The 24,367-nt window shown below is 38.4% G+C and overlaps 1 long non-coding RNA gene across 3 annotated transcripts in view; it reads left to right on the top strand.

Annotated features, from left to right (window-relative positions):
* Positions 1-24,367, top strand: part of LOC141925853 (uncharacterized) — a 156,788-nt gene that overhangs the window by 41,013 nt on the left and 91,408 nt on the right. For all 3 annotated transcript variants that reach the window (XR_012623963.1, XR_012623965.1, XR_012623964.1), the window contains exon 3: positions 9,501-9,565. This is a non-coding gene — a long non-coding RNA (uncharacterized LOC141925853). The remainder of the gene's footprint in view (positions 1-9,500; positions 9,566-24,367) is intronic.

Below are 24,367 nucleotides of genomic sequence, written 5' to 3' on the forward strand. Positions count from 1 at the left end.
TTTGGGACACACACTTCATCATGAAGTGTATGATTCAGGAACAGCCACTCAGTTTGATTTCTGCTCACTGTGCAACATGTAACCTACACCCCACATCCCTCTCATGCCTTTTTTGCCAGCCAAGAGCCACAGAGGCTGCACAGCGCTGATGCATGCTTCTGACTGAACTGCAAACATTAAGCAATGTTTTTTCTGCAGTTGCTGTGGGCTCAGAGTGGCAGGTGCAAGATGGAGGAGATTGAATTGTGGGAGGAGCAAGGGTATAAAGGTATAGCCAAAAGGCTAGTTTCAGAGGGGCAGGAGGAGCTTATTCCTGCAGTTCACATCCTGGAAATCAAGCCTAATATTGGGTCTCATCTCCTCCCTTGTCAGCAGCTGTCTGTGAAACTCCTTTCTAAAAGCTAATATAGAGAGAGGATAACAGCCCTTCTTTGGCAACCACTTGATAATTTAAATGCTAGAATTCTGTGCATTGATCTAGTAATCTAAAATTCCTTGAAGATAAACTAACAGTTATGCTGTAAGTATTGCTTCTTTTAAATGTCGAAAAATAAAGTCATCTTTTAGTAGTTCTAAGTCTGTCAATCAAGATTTAGGTAATGAGAACCAAACTAGCCACACAGCCTTATTTTGGTTCCTTTGCCACGTACACCATGAAACATGCCATTTATTCCATAAAACTAACTGCTGTAGTCAGAGCACAGGTTGGATTCTGTGCCCAGGACAGTGCAGTCAATGAACCCAGTGTGTGGTAGGATTCTTACCTCATCTCTTCCACTAGTTAAAACACATGAAAAAAGCAGTTATGGCTGAAACTACTGAATGCCACTGTTAAGAACTGGAGCTTATCATTCTTCTGCCAAAGAATTTTTATATGATGTTGAACAAGCCACTTTAAAACTTTAAGAGAGAGTCACCAGCTATGTTATTCCTTAAGTTTCAAGTGATCAACATGAAACACTGTCCAGTTCAAACTGTACTTGGTATTGACTGGAGCTTCACTTTGAATTTTAGATCATTTTTGTAAAAAGCCAAATACTGAGGGAAATCCAAACTGTAGATGTCTCAACATGGACACCTTGGACAATTCTACCTTTTTTTTTTTTTTTGGCTATGCCAGCACTCTGTGTGTATAAAATAAGAAAACAAATGAGAATGGTGAAAAAGATAATTCAGTGATAGTTTTGGAACAGAGTTGGCTCCATACAGTGAATGTAAAATTTTAAGAGGTAAACACATGTCTTTCTTACTGAGTAGTCAGAGTCTGATGGAAATAACATAGGATCCTAGTAAGGACTAACCATAACATACAGTTTTGGTTTGTTGGGGGAGGAGAGAAGAGCATTTTAGACGCTCTGTCTCCTGAGAAGTAGTTTATTTAGAGAACCTAGAGAGAACACCTCTAGAGAAGTATACAGAAGTACAAAGGAGGTAGGAGCTCCCAATAAACCTTCTGTATTCTGTCGTGGCACTTTTTGATTCAAGACTTAAGCTGGTTTAGTAGTAGTCAATTAGTGGTTGAACTTGGTCTTGCAAAGATATTTCATTGTTTGTGGAAAGTATCTGTATAAGGAGAGAGGGGAATCAAGGTCGTCAGCGTGTTACGCACCAAGCTCTGGGATAAAAGCAACGATCAACTTCTTGTGGGGGAGATGTTTTGTGATTCTGAGCTGTAGCATCACAGTGTGATATGGCAAACTCACACAAACTGCCACCACATCTAGCTGCCATGCTGGGAAGTGTTTGTGGAGAGGAGCAGAACAGGCGTGGCCTCTCTGTTTTGGGCTCTACAATTAGGTATTGCTAGTCTAACTGCAAAACAGCAGAATTTCTGACCTGCCAGTCAGCCAAAGGGAAAACAGAAACACAGGCAGAAGCCAGCATAAATACAGTTGCCAAGAGAGATGTGCTGCTCGTATGAGAGGAGAAATATGAAGAGATCAGTCTACTTTATACCTGGAAGTGGAATATCTTCATTCTTCCCTGTAACAGTTATCTGGCAGGCAGACAGAGACAGTTCAGCAGCTTCCAAACACAAAGACACCAGACATGAGTTCACCAGAACTCAAGTTGAGGAGAGGCAGGTTTAACTAGGACTTAGATGAGAGACATAAATCACAAATCCAACCAGGCAGAGGAAGTGGCACTTGCAATTCACTTGAAATTGGTTTTGAAATAAATGTCTTATGGTACTGCACAGCTCCATGCAGCACTGTTGGTAGAGGGTTTTTAAGGCTGCAGTCCAATTGTCTTGTGATCATTACAGGTAATCTGGCATTTTGAAAAGGAGAAAGAAAGGTGATTCTACACAGCCAACTAGAAAGCCCTGGCATTTAGATAGTTAACTTCCCAGCTGTTTAATTAAACGTCGTATTATTCCCCATGTTAGGTCCCCAGATCTGTATGGCTGGTCCTTTACATTTTACTTCAGGCTTTGGGGTTTGAAGTGAAGATACTACCTTTGTAATGCAAAACATACATGTTTAGAACAGAAACGTCTTTATGCTTATGCACACATAATGATTGAAGTTCTACATAGGCTTTTGGAGGTTTGTAAATACTTCCCTTTAAACCTGCTGATCTAAATGAATCTAATGATACCCATCCCTACTGTTAATGTTTGAGCTTTCATACATCATATATCTGATATATATGATACACATGAACAGCAATATAAGGCCTGCCATGTAGATAGAGAAATGTTAAAAATGTTTACTTCAAAATAAGTCTTGGAAAAAATAACATAATCAGGATTATTTCCTTGTCATCTCGTTTGCAGGACCAGTGTTAGGCACACTGTATTTGCTACTATTTGCAGGGCTATATTTAGTTACAAAAAGACATTTTCCATCTGCCATTCAACAAACATCAGTTTCTCACTCATTTTTATAATCTGTTTATCAAAAGATATTATAGAGTCTTGGTTTCTTCTCTGTGTTGCCATATTCCCTGTGCACTGGAACTTTTACAACAGACTGTGCTTTCTCTTGCAATATGAAAGAAAAAAGAAGAAGAAAAAAAGATGTTCACTTTGGCTCGTCTGCTATGTTAATCACAACTGCTTGCAAAGGATTACTTTATGACCGCTACTTTAGTGTTTTTGAAAGCTTTATAAATTTTTTTAATGCTATATAAGCATGCTTTTGGATAGCCTGTCAGTCAATACACTAGAGCTTTGAAAGGATTTTAATCTAGTAGATGCTGATTATATATCTAGTGCTTTACATTACATAATTACAGACAGCTTCCTTCATCCCAGAAGCACAGCCACCTCTAGCTGGAAACACCAGCAGCTGGTTTTCAATTGGAAAGGACACTGCAAAACCATTTTGGTCAAAATATGACATTGCAGCAGCAGGAAAATCCTCTGTTGAAACTATTTGGAAAATTCAGATGAGCATCTCCAAACTGGAATACAGCACAGTGTAACAAATAATAGCCTTGTCAAAATACTTGGCTGGTGTAAGTCACTGTCACTCCAGTTCTTTCAAAATAGCAATGCTGATTTACATCATATGGTGAACCGGGCCCTCTTTCTCAATTTAGGATCATTAGAAAGTTGGCACATCCAGCAGCACAGACACCCTCCCTACTACTGGGACACAGGCTCAGGGAGATGTCTGCCTCCTGCACCACAAGGCTCCTCCTTACAGTTTTTCCCCTGATGTCTGTCATCCAAATATTGATCCACTGCTCAATTCACGAAGTCTGACAAGATTGCAACTTTTGCTGGTATGACAGAGTGGTTTAATTGCAATATTTTTTTTTATAAACTGCACAAACATTAGCTATGCATTTTGTAAAAAAGGTTTAAAAATCTCAAAGTTGTCTTTTAAGGTTAAAGGGACAACTTCATCCTCTCTCTAAAAGAGGAGCAGGTAGATAAAAAATTCAATAGTTTTATGAGAGGCAAGTGAAATTTATTACATGAGAAGGGCCTGAGAGGCTTGGGATTGTAGATGGTATTGATATATGCCTTCCAGGAGCTTAACTAAAATGTTATTTTGTATCTGCCATAAAATATAAGAAAATATTGATGGCTTTTTTTAAACTTGTTGTCAGCAGGGTATAATCAAAAAAGGAGAGGATGAAATAAAACATGGAAGATCTTTCTTCCTTTGCTGAAGGGAACTTGCATACCTTTATTTTTAGAGATTAAAATCTAATGTAATGCTTATTTGGTTAACTGGGCTTCAGCTTGTGGTTTGGTTTCAGCATTTTTTTGCTCACTTTAGTCTTACAGGGATTGTCTGTGTGACTGTAATGTCTTTTGAAGGGACAAATTGGCGAGCACAACTATTAGCTGGGTGACATCAAAGAGCATTAATCTTTTGTTCTATAGCAAGGCCAAGACCACATTAGTGCATTTCACCCAGTCATTATTAAGACTGTAGCCCAAGGGTGTAATAAATGTTTTATGGCATGCAAACCAAGGTAATGGAATGCAAATTCCATAATACATCCATACATTTATTTTCTAATAGAGTAAATGATGATGTATTTTATTCAAGAAGAGCTGCTGAACGACAGCACAAGTTCAGAAATTCAGAACTGATGATAAATATAGCCCTTACTTGGTTTGGGACAGCTATGTGAAACAAGAAGAAAAAGAGGTCTGTTCTGTTCGAAATTACCCAGTAAAAAAAGCTTTAAGAGCAAACACTTTCATCTTATTCTTTAATGTAAATCTCTTTTTGGGAAGGTGGATGTGGTTATCTTACATTTTTATTTCTAATTACATTTCCCTCTTTGAATACTAATGGATTATTTTGCTTATATTTGCCTTAGAAATATATGGGAACATTAATGTGTGAGATTTTATAGGTATCAGGGAAGGCATTTTCCTAGCAGAACTTAAGTTATGCTTTATTATGTTATATTCAAAATCTGATGGATTAAGAATTATTCCTGAGGTACAGCAGTTTAAGTAACCTAAATAATAATATAAACATATGTCAATGTTCTTGCTACGTTAACCTATCAAACTACACCGTAAATGTACCAGTAGTCACAGTGCTGGTTGACTGGATTAGTGTGTGAAATCTCTGTAAGCCATTTTATCTGCCCCTAAGAAATGTTTTCATTTCATTCTTACCTTATTTCCTGATGATGCACAGTGCTTTTGATCCCACCTAATAGACAGTTTCATGTTCATTCATTGCTGTGTTCCTCAGATAGAAATACAGTAACTGAGAGAGTAAATTGTATTACAGAGTATAGCCCAAGTACACACTCAGGACTGATAAGTAAGTTCTAAGACTATAAAAACCCTCATAACTAACTAAGGAGAATGGACAGGGAAAGGTTCTCAGTGACTGCTGCACACCAAGGTCTGGATCTTGCACAGCCAGAACAATACAGCAACCCATGGCAGGAAAACAAAACTGGTTGAATTCTGTTCTCTCAATCCTTATTCTCCAGGGTCATATCTTTCTCGTGTCCTTCATCAGGCAAAAGATTTTTCTCTGCAGCGTAAATGTTAATGACAAGGACATCAAAGCGTTCTAGCCCCTCACATTATTTTTCACTGAAGCAAGTTGTCTCAGTGACCTTGGATCATCTGTAGGATCCGGTTCCGAGCCACATTCCTGGCTGAAAGCATTTATAGTCTGCTTCAAAGCATACAGGAATTACTGGAAAGATTCCCACTGACTCCACTGGTCTTTGGATCAGGCCTTTTATAGAAATACAGTATTTAGTATGTCCCTTCTTGTGTTTTCTATCCTTGAATGAAAGTTTATAAGAGAATAACTCAATGGGACAAGTTCATCTCTAGCATTGCTGGAGTTGCCCGTAACTACATCTGGCATCTGGGAGCCTCATTCTGTATATGGAAGCAGTCCCTTTATGTCTCAGTGCTCCTGATGGCTAGGGCATGCAAGCACTATTTCCGTGGTGACTGAGTATTTCCAGGTGAGGGGAAACTTTTTCTGCCAAAGGGAAAGAAAGAGAACGTCAGTTTAAAGGCATCCTTGAGTAACACTGGTTTTGATTAAGAAAGCACAACTAGTTGCTATGCTGTGGTTCCTGCTGTGGTTGGCAGAATCTCACTGAGGTGGTAGTGCCCTTCTTTAGGCTTTGTGGTCCAGAAGTTCGAGCATGGAGTGATGAAAACAAAGACAGGCAAAACCAGACAGAAAATATTCTGAACAAAGCAAGCCATTGCACTTAATTTCAATAGAACAACAGAGGAAAAACCTGCTGCTCAGACATACAGCCTGGGGTGTTGCTGAAATATGACTCTTTTAGCACACTAGGCAGTCAGACCTATTACTTTACAGTAGAGAAGGAAGCCAAAATGAGGAAGAAAAGGCATATGCTGTAGTGTATATCTCTTACCTAATTGTGACAAATATGCCCCCAAGAGAAGACATGCAGTTGTTCTTAACTTTGGGAAGTGCAAGAAAGAAAGAAGAGAAAATTTCTTCTCACAGAGATATAATATTCTGGACCCACTAGTTCCAACTATGATAACAACCTCTGAATACAAGCCCAGTATTAGTCTGATGTTTCTTTACAAGTTTAGTAAATGTAGAAACCCGCCTAAATTATGCCTGTGTCCTACCTCCTAGGCAGAAAGCTCAGGGTTGATAAAGTATGAGATTACCTGGAATACCTGACTGTAGCCCTTGCTCACTCTGCTTTCAGGATTCAGGGACCCTCTTCTTGCAGTCTAGGATTGGAAGAAGTATGTTGGATCTCATAGTATTGCACCATGAAGCTTTCACTGAGCATCAGGGGCTACTGGAAATTTTTAGCTGCAGTGTCCTCTGACTTGGCAAGACTTTAATTTCTCCTTATATTTTACTCATAAGAATCATAAAATTATGCAGAGTAACTGCGTAATAGTTTGAGTCTACAAGTACTGATATAGATGCTCTACTTTATGTAACTGAGCAGTTCCTTTGACTATTTTTGCTGAGATGGGACCAGAACCACCAGGCTTAGACAGTTTGTGAGTATTAGTAATCTAGGTTTGGCTAGTAAATTAAATAACTTCAGTAACAAGAAGGCTAAAAGCTATAATGAAAAAAAAAAAATCAATATTCACCTGGCATTTAATATCCAAATTGAACAGTTAAAATAGTCTTTGGCATGATGTAAGCACTCACTATCGCAACAGAGGATTTATTGAATATCTGATATGGGGTGATGGCCTTTGGAGACAGCTGTTAGAAAGCACTTAAATTTACTGCCCACTTTTGTGAGATTTTTTAAATAATTGTTGTAAAACATGATGCTAACTTAGCAGTTATAAACCCATCTACCATATAAATTAACTAAGGGGAGGAATCTCCTTTGTATATCAATGAAAAACATACTGTTTTTCTTAAAAAATATGAAGCAGATCGAGATAAATTTTATTGCACTAATTTTTTTGACTTGTAATTTAAAAAAAAAAAAAAAAAAAAAGAGGGGAGGCTCGGACAATACTGAAAAATAGCAAGTACCCTGCTCCCAACTTACCCTGGTTTTTTTCCAACTAAGAAATTAAGATGTGACCATCCTAAGAAGTCCTTTGGTTTATTTGTATTTTACTAGGGAATTTCATCTGCAAACACTGACTATATTAATCATTACTTCATCAGCTCATTCCAATGACAGTTAGCATTAACCTCTGCTAAGTGATATGCTAAACTTGCAGTTTTTTAAGTGTCAAAACTAAAATGAAGTTCACTTGTCGGAGTGCTCCCTCCCCCCACTTTATTCTGGGAATGAGAGCTCTTTCATTTTCTATTTCCTTATGAATGATTAAGGTGAACTTGTTCAAGTTAATGCTTAATTCTTAATCAGCTATTAAAGAGCCTAAAAGATAAAAGGAAAATGCACAGAAGTTTATGCATTTCTCCAGATTGCGAGAGGTTTATTCCATTTTATGTTTGAAAGCTATAGAGGTTAATTAACTTCTCTAAATCATTAGTGCAAACAATTCCAGTTTGAGTTTAGATTGTTTTCTTTTAGTGGTAGTGTGGATTTTAGAAAAAAAGGCAGGATAGTTATGAATAGCCTACAACCCAAATGTCTCAAAGTAGTACAAACGTGTACATATAGACTAATCTCATAAACTGTTACAGCAAGACCTAGGTTAAGATTTGAATAATCAGCTGTGAATTTGGGTGTTCCTTTCTGAGAGAAAAGCAGCTCAGCAGTTTCTGCTTTATGATGTCTTCAGTTAGCCATCCAGAGTAATTAATAAATTATTAAAATCACAGCTACTTGGTGTCATTTCGAACCTATTCCCAATAAAACAAATAGCAAAGATCCTCTTACTGTTGTGGTTTGCAATAAGACTCCCTGGTACCCTTCACATCACCACCCCAAAAATTCATTCAGGAATGTGGATCCCATCTTAGCTGAATTGCAGCTTCCCTCATTTACCACCACAAACAATTTGCAATTTATTAGGTGTGTATCATTTACTCATATGAGCGTAGCTGTTGAAGCTAGAGGGAACAACAGTCAACGGTGTTCTTCCATGTACTGCTCCACTTCCCTTTTCCCTGCATCTGAGCAAAACTCAGGAGCTGACACAGATATTGAGGAGGTAACATGAAGGCAGAAAGGTGAAAAGACACCATACTAAGGAAAGGACAATATTGCTAATGGCAAATCAGTAGGATGTGGTTGTTATTTTTATGGGTTTATTGAAGCAAAATTTAACTTGTGTTTACAGTGGTGTAACATGTCAGGGTTTGTTAGAGTCAGGGTCTTAAAAACCATGTACTAGAACTTTCTAGCAAATCACTGTATAAAAAGAGATTATACTGTTTAGGATTTCTCCTTGCATTGATTTGCTCAATTCTTAACAGTATGAATACACTATATAACCCTTAAAATGCTAATGAATTATTCTGAGTCAGGTTCTTTCTATCAGCCTGAATATATAGTAATGTACAAAGGTGGAATGGGAAAGACATGCTTTACAGTTTTCCTTTCAGCTAATTGCTTGCCTGTAAAATGAAGACACCACTGAGTCTGGGCAAAGACCTTTTATATAGTGGTATATTAAGGGACAGCGAATGATTCAGCACATTTCCTGTATGCTGCTTCATTCCCTATATAAGATAGAGAAGTTCAAGTGGCTCCAGACATTTTAAATGCTTTTGTTTTGCCAGAAGATCTTTTCTTGAAATTTTTGTTTTATCATCATATTAATTTGTTCTAGAAAAAGACTAAAACAGAAATTACAGTTACAATTTAAAATCCATCTGGTAGAACAGAGTGATGTGGACAGTGGTGGCTCACCTGTCACTTCTACCACTGCAAGTAAGAAAGTTAAGATCCATTTTTCAAGTCAATTCATTTCTCTGTACAATCCCAGAGAAGAGCTACTCTTGTATCTTTAAGCAACAATCAAATGATCTGACTTAGGTCTACAACAGAGAAGCAAATAAAAAGACAAGGGAAAAGAGACTGTAGAACAACACAAATTAATTTTGTTACCTGTTATTCATAGGACCAATTTCCTGATTTATGATACAGGTTATTTATCATTACAGTCAATCATCAACCATCCAGTATGGTGAGGATCGGCAAAAAGGAGAAACAATTTTGAGATAGACAGGTAAGTAAAAGTTTGACTACAAATGCTAACTGAGATGTTCCAGTAGTCAGTAATTCTGTATTCATTCGGTAATTTGGCTGAGAGCATCATATTCCTCAGATCACAAGGTGTGAACTCCATTAATTTGATAATTGTGCGATATTTCTGAATTTATTCCAGATTTCCAATCCCAAGCACTTTAATCTCCAAAAGCCTCATTTAGTTCTGTGCAATACAGGTGGGTGAGGATGGGGGTGGAGAAAAGTACTTTTCCAGATCATATTACTACTTGAAGGAGAAGGGGAGAAAGAGTTTCTCTTACTAGAGATGGTGCCTGAGACTGCAGAGTGGACTTCTAAATTATTCCACACTCAACTGATTTGCACCCAACATTCTGTTGAAATTGATTTCAATCCAAATCTTTGCTGCACTGATGGTTGGCTTGAGAGAGAAGAGAACTAAACATGATGAACTATCACCAAGCCAAAGCTGTAATTTTGAAGATGCCCTTACACAAAGTCCCAGAGTAGCTGGATACAGTGGCCATAAATGCAGCTGATGACATTGAAGTTAACAACCTCAGAGTTCACTTTCAAATGCAAAAGTCCCTGTATTATGTATTTTTTATTAAAAGCTCAACACAAGCATAAAGGCTAGGTGTCTGTTTAGTGGATGAGTGTTCAGCAGAAGCTGATAAAATCACCAAAGAACAAGCTAGTCCAAGTTTACTTTTGGTAGAGATTCAACATTACTTCCAAGAGTTTCATTGCCTTAAAATTTCACATTGTCTAAGAAAATATAAATTTTGGTTCATATTTCTCTACAGAAGCCAAACAAAAAAACCCCTCATTTTTGTTGCATTTCCCTCCAAAAGAGGTGCATGTTTTCAGCTAGTAGTTTTAAAAGCCATCAACACAGTAATTGGAAGACTGTGGCTTGACCACAGATAAGAGATTCTGACACCTATCATCACATTTCTTTGTAATATATGTATCTTCAAAGAAGGAGTAGGATAGGCAGACTTCTTCATGAAAAATTTGTATTCATTAATTTCCTTTCTAACCCTGGTGAACTGAGACACTGCACTGACAAATACAGGTCAAATCACAACCAATAGCTCTCTCAGAGCTATCTCCCCATGTCTGGAGAAGTTACATGTAGAGAGAATTGGGTCAATACATTTGATTGGGGAGTTTCTAAGGAAAGTGCAGGCTGTAGCAAGAAGTTATAAAAGCTGTTAATTTAGCAGCATTTTTACCTTCTGAATCGCTAATAAACCAGTAATAAATGTGCCCATTAATAAAACTACTACCTGTTAGAGAGATGCCATCTTGTACAGCTGACATCCTGACAGATGTCACAACTGCAAATTTCACTGCTCACTTGCAAGAATTCCTGAGCAAATTTCAGTCAGAAGAATTACATTCCATGTACCCCAAATTCCACATTAAGTTTTAGCTGAAAAAAAAAAAGGTATTTTATATAGTGAGCGTGTAAGGGTTAGCTAGCTCACTAGGGACTGCATTTTGTCATTACTGTGAGAAATGATTCACTCATACACCCTTATCCCCGGAAACAATTGCTCATGGAAGGACTTTTATCTGTGCATACATCAAAAAGTTAAGGAGTCATGTCCTAGTGGAGTCAGCTGATGGCTCAGGTTCTATCTTGCAAAGGATTTTCCAAAATTTCTAGAATATGCTAGGTATACAACAGATGAAACGGGCATTTTGTACTTTTATCATTCTCCCTGAATGCAGTGAGGCTGTACAGTGACCTTACAGAAACAGAGTGACTAAGCAGTCAGGGGCCAACAGCAATGAAATGAGTCTCCACATGGCCAGTGCAACATCAAACATCTCTGTTTTGCAGACTGATTCCAACATCTGCTTTCCATTAATACCCACACACAGAAAACTAGAAAGAGTAAAAAAGATGAAGGATTTTCTACTAGCATAATAATGGCTTAATCTTAGCATGTAACTGCCATGGAATTTCATAGAATCACAGAATGGGTTGGGTTGGAAGGGACCTTAAATATCATCTAGTTCCAACCCCCTGCCATGGGCAGGGACACCTTCCACTAGACCATGTTGCTCAAAGCCCCATCCAACCTGGCCTTGAACACTGCAAGGGAGGGGGCAGCCACAACTGCTCTGGGCAACCTGTTCCAGTGTCTCACCATCCTCGCAGTAAAGAATTTCTTCCTTATATCTAATCCGAATTTACGCTCTTCCAGTTTAAAACTATTATCCCTCATCCTATCACTAGACTCCCTGATAAAGAGTCCCTCCCCATCTTTCCTGTGGGCCCCCTTTAAGTACTGGAAGGCTGCTATAAGGGCTCCCTGGAGCCTTCTCTTCTCCAGGCTGAACAACCCAACTCTCTCAGCCTGTCCTCATAAGGGAGGTGCTCCAGCCCCCTGACCATCTCTGTGGGCCTCCTCTAGACCTGTTTGAGCAGGTCTATGTCCTTCTTAGACTGGGGGCCCCACAGCTGGATGCAGTACTCCAGGTACCTCAGCACCCTCTAGGAGCTTTCAGACCTGCAGACTTTACCCACTGCTGTATCTGAATTGCCAGTCTGTATCCCTGATCTTTCTCACACTGTGGTCCCAAGAGCTCTGTCCGTACCTGCACTTCTAAGCTTGATCCTGACTTTCTGGAAAACTCCACTTTCATACACACAATTAGATTCACTCTGAGCTCCGGACCAGCAACACATAGACTTTGTACTGATCTTCTGAACAGGGATTAAATCCATTTTATAAAAGGTGGCTAAATTCACTAAGTGAAGGAGCCTAGACCTGGGCAGAGCATTGTAAGTTCTTACTACAAAGGATCCAGGCTGATCAGGAGATTCTGGAAACAACCTACCTAGCCATAACTCTGATGCAATGGCTCTGCAAGGGAAGGCCATGTGATTAGAAAAATCGGGGTAGTGCTAACCTCTCTCATTTTATTTTTTCAGGTGTATGTTTGTCATTCTTTGCAGTGAGCAAAAAGCATCTTTCAGTTTCAAGCTGCAAGGAAATTTTTCATTGGCTGGTCAAATTAGCTATGATATGCTCTCATTTTAAAAGGACTTTTGAAAAGCTTAACCTTAATCCTGAAATGCTGAAGGGCATATTTGGGTGAGGGTCACTGTCCCACTTTACAGGGTTTCTTTGACCAGAAGAAACTTACAGCATTGATTTGTTTCTAAGCATATTTGCTCACTAGCCCATGCAAAAGTATTTTTCCCCTACAGAGAAAAGATGAATTGTAAAGAAGGATATAGTTATCTTTACATGCCACAGTAGCCCATCATATTGCTTATGAACCAGAGGAAAGGTTAATTTAAAAATGTGTTCCTAATCATAAACAGGAATTTATTTTTTCAGGTGAGTGGTAGGTCTGAGAAACTTTACTGTTTTGGTGAGCTATTGTATGCCTTACAATACAGGTTCTTGTAAATTGATACTTCAGATTTAGCATTTCTAGATTTTGCAGCATCAGTGACCCACAGTCACCAATTGTCCTCCAATCTCACTCTTCAGATGTCTTTATGTCATGACTGTTTTCAAGTGATAAATATTTATAGCTGGTGCAGATGTTGTTTCATTTGCAAAAGAAAGATTTGCAAGTAAGGAGAAACTGCAAAAAAAATGAATATTAATAAACTGCACAGAACGAGAAAATGAGAAATACTATATGGCTCAGATCCATGAGAAGAACAGGGCATCAATTTGTAATGGGCAAATAATTCATAACAAGTAACATATTCAATATATTTCATCTCTTTTTTTATTCTAGCAAATTGCACACCAGCAGATAGTGATTTTCTCTAATTTACTTGCAATTCACATTTTCCAGCTAAGTACTTTCTGCAAAGAGTTATTGGTCTTAGATAGGTTGTTGCAAAGTATTCCATAGTAAAAGATAAGAGCTGGGTTAGAGTCTGATTGCAAACTTCAGATATTTTTTTGTCCCCTGACTAGACAGGTGTAACTCTTAAGATTCAGTTTTCTGATCTAAATTCTCACATTTACAGGCTTCTTTACTTTCAAGAAACATTCCCAATACCTAAGTAAATTATTCTGCTACTACAAACTGTCCTGCTAGGAAATTCATTGTCTTGAGTAACTCTAAGGTGACTAGAAAAGTAACAAAAAAACACAAGCAAAATGAAAATGTCGGAAAAAAAATGGAATTGATACTCAACAGTAAGTGACAGCAACCTTTAACTACGTAATGGAGTAGCATTTATCAAAAGCTTCAAGACAGACTGGAGTCAATGCATTCAATAACTTTCTACATTAGCTAGTAAAAGAGATGGGCAAAAAAAGACTGGTCCTTCCTTCTCTGTGTGAGTGTGAGTGAAAAAACACATGCACATGAGTGGGAAAAAGGTTTACTATTGTATCCTTCTTTCTACCATTATGTTTTTTTCTGCACTGATGTGGCTTACTTGGGGTAATCAAAAATTAAACAGAAAATCAGTACGATACTGGAAATACATAGCGAAGAGAAACATCTGTATTTCTATGGAGATTTGAATGTCAAAGGAGGTATCTTAGATGTCCAGTCTTTTCTGGATTAATACAAACTCCATTTTGAATAAAGGAAATGAAAAGCTCTTCCCTATTCACTCACAGAATTATAAGGCAGGATGTCTCGAGTGACCTCTTCAGATATGTGCATTGCCCTAGACACCTCTTTGCAACGTTGACTCTGAAGTTTCTGTAAGGAAAAAGATACCACGACTGAGTCCTCAGCCTGTGGCAATTTGGGGAAAACATCTGAGAAGAGAAGGATAATCTCATGCACAATTGCAATGACATTTTTGACAGCTATGTGTATGTGTTTTCAGACTCCAGAACTGTTTAACTGATCTTGCATTCACATACATGTAAGTGTGGGAGAATTATTTGATTTCACAATGGAAAGAGAAGGCAATTTTTTGCTCTTGAAGGGAGCTCCTTTGTGAAGTGGGCTGAGGGAAAGAGCCACAGAGCCATCTTCCAGCAGAGCTCAGGCACTGCTTGAGGAAGCAATTTGTAGTGACATTAGTCTGGCTCCAGCTATAAGCATCAGGCATACATCTCTATGCTTACTTGCGATGTCACTGAGAGGGAACTCCTTCCAGCATGATACAGTAGTCTACTGAAAGCATTTTTCTTAAGAGTTGCACATTTTTAAGTGCTGTTGCTCCTTTTCAAATTAGAGTTCTCATCTTGATGGACAGCAGAAGAATATGCATGTCTTCAATAAATACACATCACAGAAGCCTACACAAAAGATCATGCAAGTTCTGACATGCCCAGGTGGAGGCTCATGAATACATTGGCTATCAAACCTCAGTCTCAATTACAGTATGTGTGAAAGATTGGTATCAAAACTCAGACAGCTTTGTCATTTATTAATATGATCTTGTTGGCCCAGATCTGTTTTGTTATCTGCAGTTCTTTGCTTTTGGTTAATGAATACATGGTTGAACTCACGAGTGTCTTTCCAGCAAGAGCATTACTTTTACTTGAGCTCTCAAGGACTGCAATAGCACTCTCAGCCAGAGTGAGAAACCTTTTTTTTAATCAAAGGACAAAGTTGATAAACAGGGCAGAACTGCTTCTCTTAAATGCCTGTATCAGCATTGCTATGGCTAGAGCCTGTCCTGTCTTAAGGCCCAATCTTTTGCATTTCCTTCATGTATTGTGGTCTTAATCTCAGAGACGTCTTATTCATGGCTTAGACCTCACAGTATCTCATCAAGTATGTTCAAGTTGTCCCTAACCTCACTGGCAGGTGTTCTAACATATCTCAGCCGTATCCTGCAGGTGCTATGAGTCATGCGAGCTTATTCAAAAAGTGAAGGATCTGTGGGAATTTCCCCAGGAATGTAGTTAGATCCACCATGAACACTGCAATACTATTAAGTACACTTGAACGCTTTTGGGAAGACTGGAAGTCACAATGAGTAGATATTTTTCTATAAAATTTGTCTCACAATAATGCCATCTGTCCAACACTTTTATATGTACACTCAACATAGCATGTAACCATTTTTTCTTTAGTTCTTACCCAAACTAACCACATGGTGCCAAAGCAGTAGACTAAGAGGGAGGTTATTCAGGAAAGTGTGAGTAAACTCAGAAATATCTTAACTCAGATTTTATGAAAGTAGGAAGTGTAATATTGAAAAATGAATTTTTGTTTTGTTAGAGGTCTGTAGGCAAAACTGATTCTGCTGCCCACAGATAAAGAACAGTATTATTTGTTTTGACCTCGTTGCTGGGAGCAACAACATTCCATGCTATGGCAAAGGAAGAGTGAGTTGCATGGGAAGATTTTTTTTCCCCTTTCTCTCAGACTGTGAAATAAAAGTGGAAGTCTAGGATGTGAGAAGATTTGGGAAACCTAGTAGAAAAACTCCTTTCCTCCCTTGCCTTTCCTTTCTACCACTTCCCTAAACAGCCTTTTACCTCATTCCAAGTTGATTTTGTAGGACTTTGTGCTACAGTACAGGTGCAAGTAATGCTAGCCTGAGCTCTGATGGCTAGTGAAGTGTATGTGGTCTGCCTCCCCAGCCCACTGCCCTCAACCCCAACTCTCCTCAAAGATTTTCCTTCATTCTCGGATGCTGGTTAAAACCAGACCTTTGTTCCAAAGCTGTGCAGCAGTAATAGGGTATTTTTAATACAAATACAGAAGAAGGATGACAAGACTTAGACTACCACATATATTAATCATGATAATGATATTTTGGTTTGATTTTCATATCATTTTTGGAGGGAGCTCTCAAAACACATGAAAGTCGAGGCTGACTCTGCTTTCTCATTTATTGCTTCTGTTCCATGGCTTGATTTTTGCAACCTGCCTTTCAAGTTAAGGTAAGCTTTTCAGATTCAGATAATCTTTTTGACTTATCAAGGTCCCTACACCTTGTAGTTTGTTGTTCATCAAGAAACGCTTTGTCTCAAAGGGAAAGTTAATATAATATGATGTCCTTCAAAGACAGTTTCAAGGAACAATGGGAAGAGAGCAAGATGCTGAACACAGTGGATTTTTTTTTTTTTTTTATTAGAGACACTTGCCTGTCATGGAGTATGTAGCCTGGTAGCTAGTTTATATCTGTAGTTAAACTAATACAATTCATCTCAATCTGTTAAACTATTTGGTTTATCATTTTTTTACTTATCTTTTTTTCCCCCCCCCATTGGAATCACCTCTATTTCCAAATATCATTAAAAACCTGACAGACCTAAATTTTCTCATGCTTACTTGGACTTGTTTCAAATGTTTTATGAATAAATTAAGTTCCCCACACATAAAGTCCCATTGCTTAAGAAATCTCAGTGTACTGCTGGAAACAATCCTGGCTGGATGGGAAGATGAAACTGATTATTTAAATAGAAGTTTTCCAACTCTCCCAGTTTTTTACCCTGTGGGCACAATGCTTTGAACTGGACAACTTCAGAAGTTTAATGGAATTTCTCCTATTTATATCAAGGCTAAATCTAGCTCTGCAACAAGAAAGCAGTTTGTTGTTCATGAGCAATACCTTTTGTCTTTAAAGCCTAGTCAAGATGTCATTTAAACAAGGCTTCAAGAGGCAATTGTAAACTGTAGGTATTTGAAGGTATATGAAAGGTATATATATATGAAGGTATATGAAAGAATCGTAATAAATGGAAGAATAGTAATGTTCCAAAATTTGAGCCAAATTATATATTTTTCTAGTCCTTACTGAAGCAAAATTCACCTTGATATAAAGGACAGGTTTGCTTGGTTAGAGACAAGTTGACTGGTCTATGCATGGATATGAACAAGTTACAATATTTAAGGGTGTCTTTTCACCACAAAGGCAGCTTAGAAACCAGGTTTATCACTTGACAGACATAAAAAGGAAGGTTTTATGGACAATTCTGTAAGAACAAACACTCATTATTGAGTTAGTTAGTAAATAATAATGATAACAGCATCAGACTGGTGATTGCTGTCAATGAGTAACGAGCTTATGCTCTTTGTGTATTTATTATTACATTTTCTGTGCTCATCAGAAATTGAGTGTAGCTTTGTTCACTACATATATCTTCATATTGCAATCAATATAATGGTACACTTTTCATAGACATCAGACTTTAATATTAATTTGTTCTTATTTATACACCACAGGAAGACACAGAACATCTTCACTTCTATGATAAAGCCTTCATTCAAAATAAAGTATGGTTATATCATCACTGGGGTTAAGAAGATTTTATGTTTACTACTCAAAAGATTAATGGGTCACTCAAGCATTTACATTCTCATACATTTTTATGACAGTGCTATGAAGTAAATTTGATGTATGTGCAGAAGAGAATGATAGGTTTAAATGTCTAACAGCTGCTCTTTTGAATTTCAGCAACGTTTTAAGTGTTGCTACCATTTAGCACTTCCACTGCTCACTGCAATTTACTGTTTGCCTGCATTAGTTATTTGTATTTGCACAGGAAGACAAAGGGAAAGAATTAGGTGCAGAGTAGAAACAGTTTTACTTCCTTTAAGCCACCTGAATCTAATCAATCTTATGACAAGCACTGCTGGGGAAAAACACAGTACTTTTCAGAGTGTTTATTGAAAGATTTCAGTGAAAAAGCATCTTAGGCACAGAAGCTGTGTGCAAAAATACACACCCTTTCCTGGATCTAGTTTGAAGCTTATTCCACATTTTGAAATGCATTTCATATCCTCTATATCACAAAACCAGTTTTGATGAGTAAACAACCTGGAGGGGGGCTGATTTCAGCAAAACAGGCCATTGAAATTGCGTGGGGTTGGGAGCGGCAGTACAGCAGGAAGTTCTGGTCTTTTAGCTCAAATCAACTGAAGCCTCAAATGCTGCTGTAGTCTTTTCCTATGTGAAGTATACAAGACTAAATGTAATGCACTTGGTGCACTTTGCTTACGACAAGACTGTTTAACACAGCAGGGAAACATGGCTCTCTAATCACCCCTTACTACGAAGCAGAGCCAACACAGGGGCAATTAAATAGGAAAGATCAGAATGTCACTATATGCAAGAACAAGCTGTGTTAGGGGACAGGGTAGTCATCACTAGGGACCACAGAGAACTGCTTCCGCACACCTTTGCGACTCCTTATTCCCTATATAGCACCAGTTGTTTCATGAACACCTGTGGACTATAGCAGTCCTCACAGCGAATACAGCAGGAGCGGATATGGCAGGGAGCTGGGGGTGCTGTGCGTAGCCCTTCTCTAGCATGGTCTGTGCTGCATACAGACTCAGCACTACAATGAAGTTGCATGTGTGTGACCACACATTCCCATTTGTCCCCATTTTGAAGGGGGCTTAGTTCAACCCTGAGTCAAGGTTTCACAACTGCCTTATTATGTGAATGAGCAGAAGACGACTACACTGAATTCCAAAAGCAGCCAATAAATCTTTCAGAAGTCTAATTTTATTTTAGGAATGGTGCCTCAGGCAAGACTTGTGTGGCTTAGAAAGGAAAATGTTTAAAACATTTGCAAAAGTTCTGTAAACCTGGTTTACCCTGTTTCTGCTCTCTGTGTTACGCTGTTCTGAAGAGACTCCAAGCTTAATGGCTTCATCAAGTTGGGAAATAGAAAGAATACTCTGTCACTTACAGGAGACACAGGCTGTTGCTAAGTCTAAGGTTATCATTGCAACACATTTATTGCACAGTCAACTTTGTGGCTGCCTGGAGGAATATAACATGGAATTTGGTCAAAGGAGGACTCTGTTAGAGCTCTAACATTACAAGGTAGAGGTTTATCACCCATCCTACCATCACTTTCTGGTTATGCAGGATCCTGGTAAATACCAACTATGCACGTTGCTGGGTTGGTCCTAACCTTCCTAAACAATGTTTTTACTATTCCTAGCCACATTACTTAGTGACATGCTCTAATCTCAGAACAGTCTGCAGAAATGCAATTGTAACAATTAGTCTTGGTCCTTGGCACCACATAGCCCCTCCAATCCCTCAATACCTTGCCCACCATTAGACATCCACAACAAGATTCCTGTGCCTTCTGCAGAGGCAATCTACAACTAGATATTACATCCCAGTGCAAGGCACTTTGCCATATGGGAAGTAAAGTAGAAAATCACTTGCTAGCTCCACAGAAAGTCTTGCTACTTTGGAGAGGCTAGAAAGATAGCATCCCAGAATTAAAGGCGGGGTAGGGAGGACGAACCCAAAAGAACCCAGAGATTATTTTTTATAATATGGAAACTAAAGAGTGGTGGGAGGAGCAGACAGTTTATTTGTCATTCTCTAAGTGACGTGCATCTGAGAAGACGCTCAGCCCTCCTACATTAGCAACCATCCAAAAATTTATAAAATTTGAAGAACAAAAGGAGAAAACATGTTCTGAACTTTTAGATGCCTCAGAGAAGTGAGGCCAGCTGACTCAGGCATGGAGAGCAAAGTAACTCAGAACTACAAAACCAAAGTAACACAATAGAGCCACCCATCCCTAATCTGGATGCTGGCTAAACAACGCTTTGAAGTAATCCACAGGCTAGACTAGAAAGTCAAAGAAAGATGCAGGAAAAGTTTATACATGTCCAGTACAGATTAAGTTGACATCTTATGACATTTTAAGTAAAGTGTACAAAAATTTGATCATTCAAATTGTAGGCCACTTTATCTAAACTCATTGTACCTTGTTTCCCCATGCCTGAGGTTTCTGCTGTATACAGTGAGGCTCATAACAGTTTTCCACTGTTCTCACGTATTGATGAATGACTTTAAAGCATTTGGACTAAAAGAGATGTGTCAGCAGAAATACAAATTCTTATATTATTTAATATGCGGCACTATGTCTAATAAATAGCTCACTTCAACAGGAAAATTTGGACAACCTGAATGTCCCTAAATTGGCAAAAATGCTTGAATCAAACTTTTCCCCATAAATATCTTCCAGAAGAGAATAATTTCCATAATGAAGTATTAAATAATTGTAAATTAGGTTGACATTAAGTTCTGTTAGTAGACGATTTTTGATCAAAAAAAAAATCTCAAGTTCATTTTTGAACAATTTTGTCTCCAGTGTCAAATATACTTTTTTCCTACTTAAACACTTGTTATGCAACTTTCCCTCAAATTATTTTAATATATTAAAAACCCTAATCACAAATTTATGATATTATTATTTCTATTCAGTAAATCAGAAACAGTCTTATTATTATAATGATATTGCCTAGCATTATTTTCTTCTGTACATAGATTAGTTGCCTTATTTCTCCAAACATACTTCATTATGACTAATAAAAAACCCAGATAAATAAGTGTAGATACACAAATCAGGACAAATATAATGTTATTAATGTTACTTTAATTTATACTCCCAAGAAAACTTACAGCAAGGTATAAATTTACTTGCTGAAGAAAATAAATGAAAACATAATTAAACTCTAATTAAAATTACACTCTGATGTACAGCTGCAAGGATGAGCAATTCTGGCTAGAGCATCATTAACCATGTACGTTAGCATTTGTTTGTACTTATAGCTAGTCATGAATTTATTTTAAAAACCCAAAGATCTCATTTCAGCACCCAAGCACATGCTTAGTCTCCCTAAAGATTGTGTATTTAAGTTGCTCAATAGCAATGGATTATCCATATGCTTAAGATCAAGCTCAAGCGAGTGCTTTGCTGAATTCAAGTCAAAATGATGCTTAGTCACAGACTTAGTTTGTGCATCTGTGCTGGGAGCTGAGGGAAAAAGATGTGGAACCCGAGTGCCTTATCTTTCATAACTCCATATTAGGAGTGTGAATTGTCAGTCCTTGAGCTCCTAGGCCAGAAGTGGGAGGATTCAGCTCTAAAAGGTGGACAGACACAGCAAGATCACGGCTTGTCCACTGCTTGACAACCAGCAGAACTGGACCAACAGACATGCACTTAAAAGCAGAAGTGGGATCAAGATGTAAAGTGTAGCACACTAAATTGACAGTCTCAGCACTCTGCATGCAAACACATAGGTAGGGCCTGCAACTGTTATCATACCACGCACAGCTTTGCAATTCTTTGTGCATTTCTTTGCAAGAGCATACAACAGCTAAAGCAGCATGCCAATTGCTTATGCAAAACAAATATGCACAGCGAAATGCATATTTGCATATATGTAAGATATATGATGTCATACAATTGTTTTGAACCACATAACGAGTCACTGAAGATCCATGAGTAGAGGGTAGGAGTCCTTCTTCAAGTACATCTAGAGATATCCCCACCACAGTCTCTCTCATCTACTTGATACGAAGCTGAACAAACAGGGACTGCACATCTGTGTTCACTTGGATGTCCTCAGACACCAGACAATCCTCGTATCCTGCAGCATCCTAGCAAACTGGACAAGACAAAAGAGCTCAGCTGAGGATTTTCTCTCTTCATTACCCCACAAACATATTTCTGTGGTACCATGTTTCATAGTACCCTGGTGTTTGCAAAGATAATTGACAGATCAGTTAAGAGACAGCAAGTACTTGCCTCTGTAAGCACTCAGAAGAAGGGAATGAGTAAAAATGTACTGTTCCCCACTTTGTGGGGTTGGAAAGGTATTTCCAAAACACATGAAATGAAATTCACTAATTTCTACATCCAAAGCAATCTCTTGACTCTGAGTAGCTGGAGTGAATGATCTAAGTTGTAAGAAAGCTGTAGCTATGCTTTGAATTGCTCTGAAGTTTGTGCCACATTTTGCAACTGCAAAGTGAAGACAAAGTGGATCTAAAATCCAGCAAGTCAGAGTGATTCAGTTTTACATTTGCTTCCCTAGGCTGATATGATGCAAAGATACTGAGCAGTCTAGAATTACTCACTAATTTTTATATGCTTCTGAAGAGTCTTTATAGAATTAGAAACCAAAGTAATTTAATCTAGTTACAATGAGTTCTTTGGTGTCAGCAGCTATTGATATGCTTATGTTTTCAGCACTATCTATAGAGAACATTTTCAATTGTAAGAAGAATGGACAGCATTCATTTTGGCTTTTGGCTTTTTCTCATACCTTACTGACTATCTGACCTGCCTTTAGACTACCAGGACCATACTCTCAAATTTTTTCATTTTGGAGAAGGCCTCTTCTTTGTAGCTTATGGAAGAAACATCATGGGACAAATACAAAGCATTCCAGGCTTCAACTCTCACACTGTGGTCAGCATTAAAGCCTGGATTATACAGCCAGAACATTTACAAAGAGGCATCTCTGACTCTCTTGAATTAATTCTTATGAAGAAGGAAAATCTATGTTATAGTCCTTTCTAAAAGGCCTCACGGGAAAGGAATAACTATGGAGGTCTCTAGACAAAGCATTTGAAAAATCCTACTGTACCTCACTGCAGTTAATGATAACAAAAACCTGTTGACTTCAGGAGCATAAGACTTCAATGTTTGTAAACACCACATAACTGTAGGAAGTTATACAACATAATTGATGCCATTTTTCCTTTAAAATTAATCTCAAGGAATTAAATCTGTCCACACTGTGTTTTAAGGAAAACTCTTCTGCAGTTGGTTCTTCCCACTGTATTATATTTTAATTTCTACTCCACTCAGCAGCCCAAAAGGTCTAGGGTCTGCCCAAACATTTAATTGTTTCAGGCAAGGAAGAATTCATCACCGAAAAAGTCTGCTTTATCGTCTCCTCCTGGTTAAGGTTATTCTGATTTGCAAAGCTAGTTCATCAAGATTATAACATAAGAAAGCTGTTCTGAGCACACATGCTATGCAATGCTAATAAAAAAAGACACAGACAGAGCCAATGCACAGAACATAGAGCAGATGCATGAAGCGCATGAGGAGAATGCCCTTAGTGGGGAAAGGGCTATCTGAAAGGTGCCACTGCTCTCTGGCCCTTTGGAGACTCAGGACCACAATCTGGCCCCTGCTCTTCACATCTTATACCATTATTTTGCTGAGCTTGCTCCAACGGTATACCTGGCTGTAAAAGAAAAACTTGAACAGTCCCAGCGTAGACCCTTGTGGCTAGGAGGGAGAAAGGCCAAGGCAGGATGCACTCAGCAATGCTGTGCTTTCCCAGGAGGGCTGGGGGCAACACCAGTGACTGTCAAAGCCCTTGCACAACCCTGCATTTGGAAGAGGGGACAGTGACTCAAAGCACTTTGAAAGCCATGAGTTTCCTGACCTGTCTCTCTTGGGAAGCAGATGGAGCTTGGGCCTTAAATTTTATTTTAATTCTCATTCCTGACAGGCGAAAGCGGTTTCTGTTAGTTGCCTTAAAGAAAAACAAAAAGAAAGGAAAGCAGAGACAAACATTTCTAGAATTATTTGCTAATATTTTTTGGCAGCTGTACATATACTACTCTCTTGCTGTGACCATAATCGAAGCCTAATGTTGCTCCCAAGGAATGCTGTGGCAGTATTCCCACCGACTGCACTGTGAGTGGATCTGGGGCCTTTGTTTGGTCAAAACTGTTCCAGATGGAGTCCAGAGGATTCCCACCCAGCATTCCAGTTGTAAAGAATGACTCTGCCCTTCTCGTCCTAAAGGAGTTTTCTGGCTCCAGCTATGGTTGACCTGTTGGGACCGACAGTGGAAATGATCCACTACCATTGCACAGTATGACCCCTTGGGAGAAGAGGGTGATGCTGTGTTTTATTATCTGCATACCTGCCTAATCGATATTAAGATGGTTACATTTGGTGTAATTCATTTTAGTGTTGTATATATTTAATAGGAATGTAGCTGCTCCTAGGATAGAAATATAATTACAGCACACGGATGGGACATAATTTAAGGGATGTTAACACTTCAATTCCAGTACTGGTGTACCTACCCACATGAAACC

The sequence above is a fragment of the Strix aluco genome, chromosome 7, assembly GCF_031877795.1.
Source record: "Strix aluco isolate bStrAlu1 chromosome 7, bStrAlu1.hap1, whole genome shotgun sequence".
NCBI classification, from domain to species: domain Eukaryota; kingdom Metazoa; phylum Chordata; class Aves; order Strigiformes; family Strigidae; genus Strix; species Strix aluco.